The sequence below is a fragment of the Nyctibius grandis genome, chromosome 11, assembly GCF_013368605.1.
Source record: "Nyctibius grandis isolate bNycGra1 chromosome 11, bNycGra1.pri, whole genome shotgun sequence".
In the NCBI taxonomy this organism is placed as follows: Eukaryota; Metazoa; Chordata; class Aves; order Nyctibiiformes; family Nyctibiidae; genus Nyctibius; species Nyctibius grandis.
In genome coordinates, this window is record NC_090668.1 from 3,550,003 (window position 1) to 3,565,107 (window position 15,105).

At 49.8% G+C, this 15,105-nt stretch overlaps 1 pseudogene; it reads left to right on the forward strand.

The window, feature by feature from the left end:
• Positions 1-1,102: 1,102 nt before the first annotated feature.
• Positions 1,103-15,105, forward strand: part of LOC137668904 (putative ATP-dependent RNA helicase TDRD12) — a 15,072-nt pseudogene continuing 1,069 nt past the window's right edge.

Consider the following 15,105-nt stretch of genomic DNA (forward strand, 5'->3'; position numbering starts at 1 on the left):
TTCCAGTCGTCTACCAAGTTCTGTCATGTCAATTTCGTGTCCATTTCGTGATGGTAACAGTCCTTTAAGTCCCTGTGACTCTGGTACTGCTGACTCTGTAAATGGCGACTTTAACGGTGGTCATTTAGCACTGGAATGTGAACTTTGTTCAACAGATTCAGGAAACGGCGAATCCGGTAAAGGTGGATACGAAGCAGGTTTACCCTCCTTCTTGTCCTCCTGCTCAGCCTCATCCGTAGAGAGATCAATGAGAGGAGGGGGTTTCGGAGGGGGTTTCGGCCAAGTCTCCTGTTCAGCATCTGAATCAATTAGTCCAAATTGAGTTCGTGTTTTAGGGCGCACTACTGGTTCTGATGGATCTGTATCTACTTTACTCGCTCCCTGCTCCTCGGCTTTTTTCGGAGCCGTCTGTACCCACAGCGGTAAAGGAGCTGCCACTGGTACAGCCACCGGGGCCGTGGGAGGTTTTGGTCCCACAAATAGCGAGGGGGTAGTAGGCGCCTGTGGTCCTAAAGCCATAAAAGCTGTACGTGTGACTTCTCTCTCTGCTTTTATTCCTTTTAACGCTTTGCTAACCAGCCTCCATGTAGTAGACAAGTTATTGGCTTCCTTATCACCACTTGACACCGCATCCCAGAGAGAGTCACCAATCTTCTCCCATAAAGGTACTTCAAAGACATCATTAAAGGTTGTAAAATGTCCTTTATCTTTTGCCCAAGACAGTAACTGCTTTAACGCAGCTTCATCGTATTTAATTCCTCTCACAGAGAGTATATGTTGGAGGAGTTTCACCACTGCCACTTCTGTCTTGGTCAGGGTAGACCCCATTCCTCCCCCAGCTGCCTGGGAAGCCCTACCCAGGTTTTCCTTTGCTAGCAAAACTCAGGCTTACCGCATCCATTTCCCGGTGCGAACCGCATCCGTTTCTTTTTCCCGGTGCGAAAATCCAGTGCCGGGGCAGCACTCTACAGCTGGCTTCCTCTCAACCCTTCCCTTTCGGTCCGTTGTCCGCTGCTTCTCCGCAGTCTCCGGCCGAAGGGCCCCTGGTCCGGGGTCAGGCCCCTGGTCCGGGCGCCACTTGTTTCCGTTAACTTGAGAGGGCATGGAGTAAATGCACGCAGACCAATATGATCGTTAAGCAGATCTCGTTTATTTACTTATCTGAGGGTACATTTATACTATTCTATTGAGGGTACATTTATACTATTCTATTTTTGTACACGCTCTGTGTACGTGTCATTTCTATTATGATTGGTTAGTATGCTTTGTTCACACGCCTCTATATTAGTTCTGATTGGCTTATGCTAAAAAGCTATATCTTGCAGGTGCAGCATTCTTTCTTATTTTTCAACTTCCCCATATCTTATTTTTCTCAGAGCCAAGGCCCTTGTTCTGTATTATGATTGGCTAGTTCATTACCACCCCATTACCACCCCCTGGACATGCCTGGACATAGCTTGTTCAGTAGCTCGTTCCCACCATTGTTCCATGGGAACCCCACAGCTCTGCAGATTATCAGGAGAACCAAACATCATTAAATGTTGAGTCTCTTCCAGTGAAAAATGTTAATCCTGTGCTTGCTTTCAGGCCAGTGCTGTTTCAGAAGAAGTTATCAACAAACATTGAAACAGGTCTTGCTGTTTCCAGTTCCTTTCTTGAAGAGACATACCAAAGGTCAAGCACAGATCTAAATGAAAATACTGCATCTATTGTCAAAGCAATTCCAAGTTTGCCTTTCAAGGAAGATACAGCAGTTCACACAGACAGGCTTCAGCAGTTCTTAAATTCTGATCCTCTGAAAACACTAATAATTGAAGATGACCAAGAGAGTTTTCAGAATGTTGGTGAAGAAAGAAACTTTGTCTTTCTTAGCAACAAAATTGAGCCATCGTCAATTCTGGAAACAGCACCACTTTTTGATGGTCTGAAAAAGGAACTTACTCGGAAAAAATTTTTAGGCCCTAACTTCACAGAATCTTACTGTTGGCTGCCAGTAGCTCAAGGATGTGATGTAGTTGCCATCTCGTATCAGGGAAATGATCCTTTTTGATATATTCCACCACTTCTTACATTTCTGCAGTACGAAAGTTGCTACAAAGCCTTGCCAAGCAGGACTGGACCGCTAGCACTTATTTTATGTCCTGGGTGGAAGAAGGCAGAACTTGGTTTTGAGCTACTGAAAACATACGCGAGGTGCTCCAGACATCTTCATCCCATGTTGATAATACTTGGGCAGAACAAAGAAGCTAGAAGTGTGAAAATCCAAGGATGTGAAGTAATTGTGACTACACCGTACAGCCTCCTGAGACTGAACATCACCGTTTATTATTTTGTAGACTTTGCCATCTTGTTTATGATGAGATTGACGTACTGTTCTCGGACGCTACTGAACAGGTTTTTACTATATTAGGTTATTGCAAGAAAGCCGTTATTACTGAAGAGCAGCAGCAGCGAAAGCAGCGGCAGCGACTTGAGGTTAGTGCGGGGGCGAGGGCGACATCGGGCTTAACCGGGCGGTTTTTCGTACTCTGGGCCCCCCCGAGCCTCCCGCGAGCATCAGCCCCGAGCTGCTTCCCCCTGACCCCAGACCCGGACCCGGAGGTTCCCGGCAACGAATCAGGAGAGAAGGGGGTGTAGCCGGAGGCACCGTGATTTAAGCGATTTAAACGCTCCACCCCCTGTTATCAGGTGATAAAAAGTCTCCTGGAGGGCAGGGACTGGTCCCTGGCTAGAGGGGAGAGGGAGACTCAGCAGTGCCTGTGTGAGTCAGCAGTGACTGGGTGTGTCCCAGGGCAGGAGAGGCTCCTCCAGGGCAGGAGAGGCTGCAGTCGTTTGCAGCTCGTTGGGGAGGGCGCTGACTCCCTCCCAGTGCACAAGGCAAGGAAGGTGCCAAGGAGCTGTGAACCAGGGGTGGCACCAACAGGTATTTCCTAGTTCAGTGAAAGAACAATGGTATCTACCCTGTGGAAGAAGACCAAAATGGATGTGGGAACCCAGACAGAGCTCCCACGGAAGGAGGCGATGGTGCAGGTTGCAGGCTGCAGGGAATGCTACACCGTCTCTGTGGTGTCAGGGGGCTGTGTGCGCTGTGAGCAAGTAGATGATCTGCTCGGCCGAGCGGCACAGCTGCAAAGCCAGGTTGAAAGGCTTCAAGCCGAAGTAGAAAGGCTTAGGAGCATTCGGGAGGCTGAAATGGAGATAGACTGGTGGAGCCAGGCTCTGCCCTCCCTGCAACAAAAATGGGAGCACCTGCCAGAGAGCTCCCAGGATCGAGGGACCCCTGTACTCTGCCCCTCTCAGGTGGAAAACGATAACCTAGAGGAGAGGAGTGAGTGGAGGCAAGTCTATGGCCGTGGCAAAAGGCGAGTGCCCTCCTTGCCTACTTTGCCTCCACAGGTGCCTCTGAGCAATAGATATGAAGCCCTAATGGAATACAGCCGGTCCAATGGGGATGTGGTGGAGAGGCAACCTATATCAGAGGTCCCACCACAGTCAGAAAAACCTGACAGGCGTATAGCTACCTCCTCCACAAGGAAGAAGAAAAGAGTTTTAGTGGTTGGAGACTCCTTCCTAAAGGGATCTGAGGGCCCAATATGCAGAGCTGACCCCCATCACAGGGAGGTCTGCAGCCTGCCTGGAGCCCGAATCAGGGATATCACCAGGCAACTCCCCAACCTGGTGAAGGCCACAGACTACTACCCCCTGCTCATCTTCCAGACAGGTGGGGAAGAAGCTGCATCCCGTAGTCTGAAGGGGATGAAGAAAGACTACAAGGCCCTAGGACGGTTGGTGAAAGAGTCTGGGGCACAAGTTGTTTTCTCCTCCCTCCTTCCATTTTCAGGTGATGACGTGGGATAGAATAGTAGGATTCTCTCTATTAACGCCTGGCTACGAGACTGGTGCTACAGGCAGGGCTTTGGGTTCTTTGATAATGGCTGGTTTTATAAGACAACAGGCATGACAGTGATACATGGGAAAGGTTTATGTCGTAAGGGCAAAAGGGTTCTGGGACAGGAATTAGCAGGGCTCATTCGGAGAGCTTTAAACTAGATTCGAAGGGGGATGGGGTAGTAGCTGGGCTTGCAACACTGGGGCAACGCTCTAGTGTTGAGGTAGACCAGGAGGCCTCCCATCCCCCTGGGGTGAAATCGGTGTGCTCAGCTCGCTCCCTGAAATGCCTGTACACCAATGCACGCAGCATGGGGAATAAGCAGGAGGAGTTGGAAATCCGTGTTCGGTCGGGGGGCTATGATCTAGTGGCAATTACAGAGACTTGGTGGGATGCCTCGCATGACTGGAATGTGGTCATGGATGGCTATGTCCTGTTCAGGAAAGACAGGCCACTAAGAAGAGGTGGTGGAGTTGCTCTTTATGTGAGTGAGCAGCTAGAATGTATTGAGTTCTGTCCAGGGGCGGATCAGGAGTGAGTTGAGAGTTTGTGGGTGCGAATTAAGGGGCAGGCTGGCAGGGGTGATACTGTTGTGGGTGTCTATTACAGGCCACCGGATCAGGATGAGGAGGGTGATGAGGCCTTCTACAGGCAGCTGAGAGCAGTCTCGCAATTACAGGGCCTGGTTGTCATGGGGGATTTCAACTACCCTGATATTTGCTGGGAGGCCTACTCAGCCAGCCATCCTCAGTCCAGGAGGTTCCTCCAGTGCATTGATGATAACTTTCTGATGCAAATGGTGGGTGAGCCAACTAGGAGAGGAGCGCTGCTGGATCTTATCCTCACTAACAAGGAGGGTCTGGTTGAAGAGGTGAAGGTTGAGGGCAGCCTTGGTTGTAGTGACCATGAGATGGTAGAGTTCAGGATCTCATGTGGCAGGAACAGAATAGCTAGCAGAATTACAACCCTGAACTTCAGGAGGGTCAACTTTGGCCTTTTCAAGCAATTGCTCGGGGAAATCCCATGGGACAGGGTACTAGAAGGTAAGGGGGCCCAAGATAGATGGTTAGCATTCAAGGACTGCTTCTTCCGAGCTCAAAATCAGAGCATCCCAACAGGTAGGAAGTCAAGGAAGGGTACCAGGAGACCTGCATGGTTGAACAGGGAACTGCTGGGCAAACTCAAGTGGAAGAAGAGGGTGTACAGATCGTGGAAGGAGGGGCTGGCCACTTGGGAGGAATATAAGTCTGTTGTCAGAGGATGTAGGGAGGCAGCTAGGAAAGCTAAGGCCTCCTTGGACTTAAACCTTGCAAGAGAGGTCAAGGACAACAGAAAGGGCTTCTTCAAATACATTGCAGGTAAAGCCAACACTAGAGGCAATGTAGGCCCACTGATGAATGAGGTGGGGGTCCTGGAGACAGAGGATAAAAAGAAGGCGGAGTTACTGAATGCCTTCTTTGCCTCTGTCTATACTGTTGGAGGCTGTCCTGAGGAGCCCCGGACCCCTGAGGCCTCAGAAGAAGTCAGGATAGAGGAGGAATCTGTCTTGGTTCATGAGGGCTGGGTCAGGGACCAATTAAGCAACCTGGACGTCCATAAATCCATGGGCCCTGATGGGATGCACCCGCGGGTGCTGAGGGAGCTGGCGGAAGTCATTGCTAGGCCACTCTCCATCATCTTTGCTAAGTCGTGGGCAACAGGAGAGGTGCCTGAGGACTGGAGGAAAGCGAATGTCACTCCAGTCTTCAAAAAGGGCAAGAAGGAGGACCCGGGGAACTATAGACCGGTCAGCCTCACCTCCATCCCCGGAAAGGTGATGGAGCAACTTGTTCTTGGTGCTGTCTCTAGACACATCAAGGATAGGGGGATCATTAGGGGCACTCAGCACGGCTTCACCAACGGGAAGTCATGCTCAACCAACTTGATAGCCTTTTATGAGGATGTTACCCGGTGGATAGATGATGGTAAAGCTGTGGATGTGGTCTATCTCGATTTCAGTAAAGTGTTTGACACGGTCTCCCACAGCATCCTCGCAGCTAAACTGGGGAAGTGTGGTCTGGATGATCGGGTAGTGAGGTGGATTGTGAACTGGCTGAAGGAAAGAAGCCAGAGAGTGGTGGTCAATGGGACAGAGTCCAGTTGGAGGTCTGTGTCTAGCGGAGTCCCGCAAGGGTCGGTTCTGGGACCAGTTCTATTCAATATATTCATTAATGACTTGGATGAGGGATTAGAGTGCGCTGTCAGCAAGTTCGCTGATGACACAAAACTGGGAGGAGTGGCTGACACAACGGAAGGCTGCGCAGCCATTCAGAGGGACCTGGACAGGCTGGAGAGTTGGGTGGGGAGAAATGTAATGAAATATAACAAGGGCAAGTGTAGAGTCCTGCATCTGGGCAAGAACAACCCCATGGACCAGTACAAGTTGGGGGCAGACCTGTTGGAGAGCAGCGTAGGGGAAAGGGACCTGGGGGTCCTAGTGGACAACAGGATGACCATGAGCCAGCAGTGTGCCCTTGTGGCCAAGAAGGCCAATGGCATCCTGGGGTGTATTAGAAGGGGTGTGGTTAGCAGGTCGAGAGAGGTTCTCCTCCCCCTCTACTCTGCCCTGGTGAGGCCGCATCTGCAATATTGTGTCCAGTTCTGGGCCCCTCAGTTCAAGAAGGACAGGGAACTGCTAGAGAGAGTCCAGCACAGAGTCACGAAGATGATTAAGGGAGTGGAACATCTCCCTTATGAGGAGAGGCTGAGGGAGCTGGGTCTCTTTAGCTTGGAGAAGAGGAGACTGAGGGTTGACCTCATTAATGTTTATAAATATGTAAAGGGCAAGTGTCAAGAGGATGGAGCCAGGCTCTTCTCAGTGACATCCCTTGACAGGACAAGGGGCAATGGGTGCAAGCTGGAGCACAGGAGGTTCCACTTAAATATGAGGAAAAACTTCTTTACGGTGAGGGTGACTGAACACTGGAACAGGCTGCCCAGAGAGGTTGTGGAGTCTTCTTCTCTGGAGACATTCAAAACCCGCCTGGATGCGTTCCTGTGTGATATGGTGTAGGCAATCCTGCCCCGGCAGGGGGATTGGACTAGATGATCTTTCGAGGTCCCTTCCAATCCCTAACATTCTGTGATTCTGTGATTCTGTGATTCACCGCATCAGATTATTGCTGTTGGAACTTGTTGGCATAAACATATAGCACAGTGGATAAAGGAGTTCTTGAACGATCCTTACATTGTGATAACAGCTATGGAAGAAGCTTCCATCTGTGGAAATGTGCAACAGGTCGTGCAACTTTGCACGAACAGTGAGAGAATTGCTGTGCTACTCAAAATACTGGTTTTTACCCAGAATAATCTTCAGAAAGTGCTGGTATTCACTAATTCAGTAAATGAAACAGAAACGGCTCATGAGGAGTGGTATGCGAGGAGAAAACTTAAGCCACCATATTAAGAAGTTCTATTCTGTTGCTTTCTACTCTGGAGTAGTTGAAATTGTACAAGGCTGTTTCTCTGACTTGAAAGAAACATTTTCTGTCATCCTGTGAAAGTCTACCAGAATTTAGTTAAGCTTTAAGTCATAGGGCATGGGAGGAAGGTAGCATTCTTAATGAGTATTTTCTTAAAAACTGACATAGAACTGCTTCAAAATTATCTGCAATAGAACATGCTCCAGTTTCCCACCTTTTTTGTGGGATTGTATAGTCGGCATTTCAGAGGTGGAGACCAAGGACGAGTTTTCCTGCAATAGTTCTTTCTTCAGATATTACAGCAATGAATATATATAACAACATAGCAATAGAAAAATCTCTTCTGTGCTTTCATTATCTCTTTGCTGGTCCTCCAACAGTGTGAGGTAAGAGGAGTGCAATCTGATTTGACTGGGAAGCAAGAGATAGAAGCAGTTCTGTTAAGCCTGGATAGGGTGATGGGGATGGTATTTCTAAAGGAGGCAAGCATGAGGATGTTAGAATTAAAACCTTTAGTCACAAATTTTTTTATAAAAAAAAAAAATAGGGCGAGTAATTCACTGTATTTTGATTTTGCGAGATTTTCAAAGATTATTGGATTCCAAAAATTTATGATCTGCAGAAAAAGAAACGTCTTAATTATAGGTTTATCTCTATATCTACCTCTATTTCTATATTTCTCTGTGCATGTGTATATATGCAATTTAAGAAACCTTGCTAAATCTTTAACTAAATCACTGCATCAATTATAACAGATTGTTGATTATTGATTAAGTATTGCTAGAAAATCCTATAATCCAATCTTGTGATTTACCATAACAGTGTTTAATCTTAAATTGCTGCTATCCCAAAGTTGTACAAAACACCTAACACCATATTGAATCAATACCACTGAAATCCCTGTATCCAATTCCCTCAGACATAAACCATTGACCAAGTCTGGGACCACGACTGGATCCAGCTGCACCTAGACTCCTCTTTGAGAACGAGTTTAGAAAGCAAGGGGGTCCTTTCTCAACCTCCTCACTCCATCGCAGGGGCTTCCTTACTCTTTGCCCTTACCCTTTTCCCCTCTACCCCGTCCATTCCCCATCTCTCTATAAATCATTCCAGCCCAGCCCTACCTCAGTTTCCCTTTCAGAGTAAGTAAGAGAGTGAACTCTGCCGTTTAAACTTTGTTAAGTCGACACCTCGCCCTCGCTCTTCGCCCACTACCCAAGAGATACACAAGCCACAAGCAGCACAAAGTCCACACCCGTGTCAAGGCACAAGACTCGGCCAAGCTCCCCAGGCTGCAGCTAGAAGACATTCAGACAGCAGAGACTCGGCAGACGGACAAAAGGGTTTGGACTATGTCCCTGCTTTCCATCTAGAGGTCAGACAGAACTCCATGTTATGGATACTGCCGACACTCAAGAGTCTGGCTGAGGTTTCCGCACCTGTAAACGGGGCATAAACAAGAGAGTACGTATTTTGCATGGAAACAAAAAAGCCTCACCTTGCTTAGCTGAAGCTTTCTTCATTTCATTTACATTATCTCTAGGCTGTGTATATTCTACAGACAGAACAAGAACTCCCCAACAAGAAGCTGCTGAGTGAGGCAACTGCTGTCTGGATATGAAACACACACAGCCAGGACACCATCTAGGTACCTTTATACACAGACAGTATATACAGAAAACATGCAGCAGGTATAAACACAATATATACGGACAGACACCTACAGAGACGTGTCAACAGATGTCTGTCTCAAACATAGACACACTCCCCCCCACGCACGGTCGATACAGATCATCCACAGACACTATATACTCTATCGCCAGGAAGAGAAGCCTCAGCTGACCTCATCTCACTGAGGCTTTTCTCCTCTCTCTATTCACAAGATACATTATCCACACACACAAAAGTACACAGACACGGGAAGCACACCCCTGTGTTTCACTCCATACACGCACCCTCTACACAGAGGGATGTACTCTCTACGTACAGAGAACGTACAGCAGAGACATACAATTTGTCAGCTGCGGACGTACCACACAGAACAGACAGACAGGTGAGGGGAAGCTGCACTTTACGTCTTGATGTTGAATACGAATGTCAATGTCCTTATGGTGAACAGATACTGTCTCTACATGGAACACCGACATTTTCAAGGCCAAGTGAGGAAGGGCCTTTCTCTCTGCATGTGGAGTGTGTGCTGTCCCCACGTGGAGCACAGGTACAGGAATACACATACTTTACATGCAGACATACACAGAGAGAGAAGCAAGGCACGGTTTTCTGTCTGTACAGAGCTCCGTGTATTGCCAGTATATAGAATATGTACTACCTGTACGTAGAGTAGGTACACAGAGATGAGGCAGGTCTTCTCTGCTTACAGGAGACGGCCTCTTTCAATAGAAGACTATACAAGACCCACACAGTCATACTTTTCTGTCGGTACACACAAGAGATCCTAAAGAGAGGATTTGGTTTATGTCTATAGAATGTATTCAAGGGGAGAGGAAGGCTTTTCAGTCTTTTCTTTAGCACACAGCCTCTGCATATGCGGAATACACGCAGGCAAGGTGATGAGAGGCTTTTCTGTCTGCACAGAGAATATAGGGGCTAAATATAAAACAGGAATGTAGAAAAGCAGCGCCTCACCTACCCCTACATGTAACACCTACCATCTCTTTGCAGAGCAAAGACTTGGTGCACGCAGGTAGTAACCCCAGGGCTCTCCTGCCTGTACGTGGAATATAGGCTGTCTGCAGAGCAGAGAGATGTCTCTGTACTTCGAACATACATCTGCACAATACACCCAGGGAGGCAGGAGAAGGTGGGGCGCTCCTGCCTGTACACAGGCCACGTCCTCTTTGTAGAGCACCGGCAGAAGGGTGAGGCAAGGCCAGGCTGCCAGGAGGCTCGCAGTTATCAGAGCCCCCCTCTTGCAGCTAGCTAGAGGCACCCTTCTGCCAACCCCACCTCAAGTCTCAAGTGCCTTGTGGCTCACTGGGTGCTCAGGTGCACGATGCTCCAGGAAGGCTGATGAGGCTCAGCAGGCCCTCATCCCCACAACATCAAGCACCAGCCAGGGGGAAGAGCCTGGGCCCTGGCATGATTCTCCTCAGGAAGGCTCAAATAGCAGCAAACATTCTGTTGCTCAACACTACCGGGCTGGTGCCACAGTCAGGGCTTCAGCTCCTAGGACCTTTCTTTGGGGAGCACAAGGAACAAGGACTGCTGGCCCAGGGACAGGGCTTCCGTGACAGAACGGGCAAGAGGGTCTCTGCTAGCAGGCTGGCTAAGCCAGCCAGGAAGGCCTGCAGCCATTTACACCAGCACAGGCTTCTCAGGCTCTGCAGGCAGGGTGCAGGGGGCACTGAGGAGGTGTCCAGGGGACAGCAGACTTGGAGCAACATCATCTCACACCCCATGTGTGAAAGCAGAATGACTGGGCACACATCTCTACCCTCCGCTGGACTCCTTGTCCACAGACAAGGAAACACTGATCAAAGATGCAGAAGTCAAGGGCATGCTTGCCTGAGGCCACTGTTTCGTTGCAGAATTTTAAAACCTGAGGGAAGTGAGCAAACCAGCACAATCACAACGCTGGACTTCAGCAGAGCAGACTGCCGCTTCCTCAAGAGCTTCTAGGCAGGAGCCAACAGGAGACTGGCCTGGAGGGCAAAGGGGCCCAGGGCAACTGGTTGAACTTCAAGGACAACAGCCCCCCTCCCCAGACACCACAAGGGTCCATGCCAAAACACAGAGCTGGTCACAAGTAGCAGAAGGCCAGCGCTGATGGACAGGAAAGTCCTGATCCAGCTCAAACACAGAAAAGGAAGAACATACAGGTGCAGGCAGAGATGGGACACCCAGGAGAAACAGAGAGACATTGTCCAAAAACGCAGGGATGGATTTTGGAAAGCCACAGCTTAGCTGGAGGCAAACTAGGAAGGCATGAAGGACAACAGGAAGGGCTTCTGGAAGGCTTCTGGAAGCAGAAGGAAGGCTAAGGGAAATGCAAGCCACTGCTCAACAGGAAGGCAACCTCCTGCCAAAGGACGGGGGAAAAGCTAGAGAAGATGCTACGTGGGAGAGGGGTGTGGGGGCAAGGGGGTGGGTGGTGTCTGCCTCACTTCTCACTCCTACTTCTCTCCCTCACTGGAGGAAACAGAGCCAGACTCTTCTTGTGGGGCACAGTGGATGGACAAGGGGCAACAGACAAGCTGCAGATTCTGACTCAAGACAAAGAAAGCTGCTCACCACGAGGGTGCCCAAGCACTAGAACAAGTTGCCCAGAGATGATGCCGCTTCTCCCTGGAGTTACCCCAAACGTGACAGGACACAGCGTGGAGCAACATGATCTGACTGGACCCACTCTGGGCACGAAATCAGACCAGATGGCCTCAGGAGGGCCTGCCTGCCTGACCCCATTCTACGAATTCCCAGAGATTTCTCTTTTCACCCCAGTATTCTCCCTATTCATCACCGGCCACCACTCACGTTAAGAGCTCTGCAGAAGCATTTGCGGAGCTCCTAGGACATCAGGGGACTTGTAGGAGGCAGCAACCCTTACCTTCCATCACTTCTACAGAGCTAAAGCATGGCAAGTCTAGGGCACACTAAAGCCATTTCAGACAGGTAACAGAAATGAAGGCAGAGTTTAAAGGCTAGGTCTTCCCATCTGAAGCCACCTGAGGCCACATGGGGCAAGTAAAACAGTTCTAGAAAGCACAGGGCTGGCAGGCATGGGAGAAGACACAGGACAACTCCTCCTGGGAAAGCTGCCCATGTTTAGCTCAAGTTCCTCCCCCCACCTTTCTCTCCCCCAGGAGGAAGAATCAACCCCATTCAGCTAAGTTGCTTTCACTCTGCTGTTGAGGGCACCCAGGAACTCAACGAACTGGTCACACTCTTGGGCAGTACCTGGTACAGACACAACACCCTTCCCAGCTAAACAGAAAAGTCTTTGTATATACTTCATAGAAATCTACATACAGATCTCAGTGTTTACAGACTTACACAATATCAGTACTTTCATAGAAATAGCATTCATAAAAACATGCCCATTTAAATATAACTGTGGACAGGACTACGCTTCGAGCACAGAGAGCCACATACAGCAAAGGGAAAGCATGTTTACCCAGGACAGCTATCTCAGGACGACTCACGTGCGATATTGCTCTGCGAGGGTCCACAACAACAACTGCAAACCTTGCTACGGCCTCCCCACATGGAACAAATGTTCCTCGCTTGCTTTTCCCATAGGCAAGATGCTACCACAAGCACCAATATGACACTGTATGTACCAACCACAAAGGGGAATCCCTCCACCCTGCCAAGTGAATTCACCTCGGGAAGTGTGACGGACAGAGTTTGGATGCCTTAAACAACTTGTTTGACAACTCTGGCTGGAGGAGGGGATGGGTGCTACAGAGGCCTGGAAGTCTGGCAAGAGATAAGGGCCTTGGGAACGAAACAATATCTTTGTTGTGCCTTAATTGGTGTGATTTACAGCTCTGGCTGGAGGAAGAGGTAAGTCCTGCGGAGGCCGGATGATATCTTTTCCTTGGGGCCAGCCCACATGTGCAACAACTTTGCAAGGCATCAACCACGCTTGTGCAGAAGCAGGGTCATACAGTGGACACCACAACTAGGGGGGATCACGACCACCAGACACCCATTGGGGGACCACCGACTCATTTCAAGAACAATCTAAGACTACAAATGTGCAGGCGTCGCAATTAGCATGAGAAGCGAGCAGAGGGGGGGAGACAAGAGGGATGTTACCACCCTCTCCTATCTCGCATGCAAACGACCTAACCTAGTTAGACCTTCTCTTGGGATGCTGGCGTGAGCTCCCGCCCACCACCTGAGGACCGATCCTGCAAGCGATTTACCAGAGGAGCAACTCTGCAAGCAATTTACCAACTCTACAGACAACTTACATCGCTGGATCCAAGGGTGGTGATCTCTCTTTTCCTCTCTCTCATAGTCTCTATCCTCTCTCTCTTTTTTTCCTTTTCCTTTTCTCTCTTTTCTCAATGCCTTTAGAAACCCAAGACCCTTACGACCATGCCACTTTCCCTGTATTAATAATTTGTTCTTAATTTCATAACAGTTATTTGGTGTAATTTCACCTTAATTTACTCCAAGGGATTTATGAACTAGCTGCGACCAGGTCGTAACAGGAAGGCAGAGAGGAAGGAACCAAGGAGACTGTCCTTCAGGAACGCAGTAAGCCTCGGACACAATGGCCTGATCTAAGAACAGAGATGAATTTTCATGAAACACATCAAGCAGGAGGTATTTTGGCCTTGGCTGTTTCCCACTTTCTAGTAAGAGGTAACGCCTTTCAAAGCAAAGGCTATTCTACAATAATCTGAGGTGCTGCTGCTAAATGTCCCCATTTCGTGTGGCTGGGTGCAAACTGACCCGTCAGACGGGAGGTGTCAGGTGCCGGTACTTGGAGGGTACGCGTATAGGAAGAGCAAGGAGAAGGGAGAACGGGCTACACTTGGCTTTCAGTCGGGTCAAAGCATCCCCCACCGTCACTGAGCATGAACACGAGCTACTGCTACACCGCTTGTGAAAGCTGGACTAGGTGTCAGCTAAGCGAGGCATTCGTTTCTGCCAAGTTTTGCTTCTGTTCAATTTTCACCTTCAGAATACTATCTTTGTCTACTTGAGTCTCTTACCATCAAGCCTGAAAGTCATCTAAGCATGGGTCCCCGCTGTGTATCGCAGAGAAGCCAACTTGGTGACCAGTCTGCTCCAGTCTCCTCATCTTAGTTTTCAAGCTCAGCAGAGCACGCTGCAAGAAACAAGCAGCATTACTACGCTGCGATACAGAAGAAAAATAAAGCAGAGATGCTCATTTCTGGGCTGCCAAACACCAGAATGCATCAGATTCTGCAAACGGGTACTCAGCAGGGAAAGCAATGTGCAAGCCAGCACACTTTAGACTAGACCCTACAAGACTTTCACAAGTACGAGGGCAGGGGGGGCCTCTCTGAAAGCGAGTCCCCTCCTCCCGCTGTGAGCAGCACGGACGGAAGAGCAACCAGGCGCCCACGGCACGTTTGTGACACTGCTCTGACAAGATGACTCCACACCACCTTTTCAGTCAAGCAGCGCAAAGCTGGGCAGCGCCAGAATTAAGCCTGCTCAGGCAGCTCCTGCTTGGCTCAGGGGTGACGTACATGGCCATGGGGATTTCCCAAGCCAGGACCCTTCTGCCCCATGCCCAGCACAGGAGGACTGGAGCTCCCTGAGCACAAAGCCCTTGGCTGGGTTCTGCCTCTTCCCCACCCACAAGGTGTAGCTCAGTGCCTGAGCCAGGCTTCATTATTCCACATGAATAATCCTGTCTGACACACAGGGTCTGAACATGCTCGCGGTTGTGAACCTTCCTACCCGCCCTTTGTGCCAGTACTGCAACCATACCCAGGCTCCGTTAGTTCCCCAGTGCCAAGGGGGGCGGCTGCAATGAGCTCTGGTGAAGTGGAAACAGGCAGCACCCGAGGTTCCCAGCCTCCCACTCCAGTGCCCTGCCTCTGAACCGCTGGGACCTCACCCATCCACCACCCGCTGGCACACCCATGTTCCACAGCCCGGAGCGCACACGGTGCCTGCGGTGGCAGCGCCGGCTCCTAACGGCGGGGCCGGGCGCGGGCTGCGCACTTCCAGGCAGGCTGCCTGCCGCCGGCTCCCCGGAGGGAAGCACCGTTCTCCCCTCCCCCGCTCCCTCGGCACACGCTGTCCGCT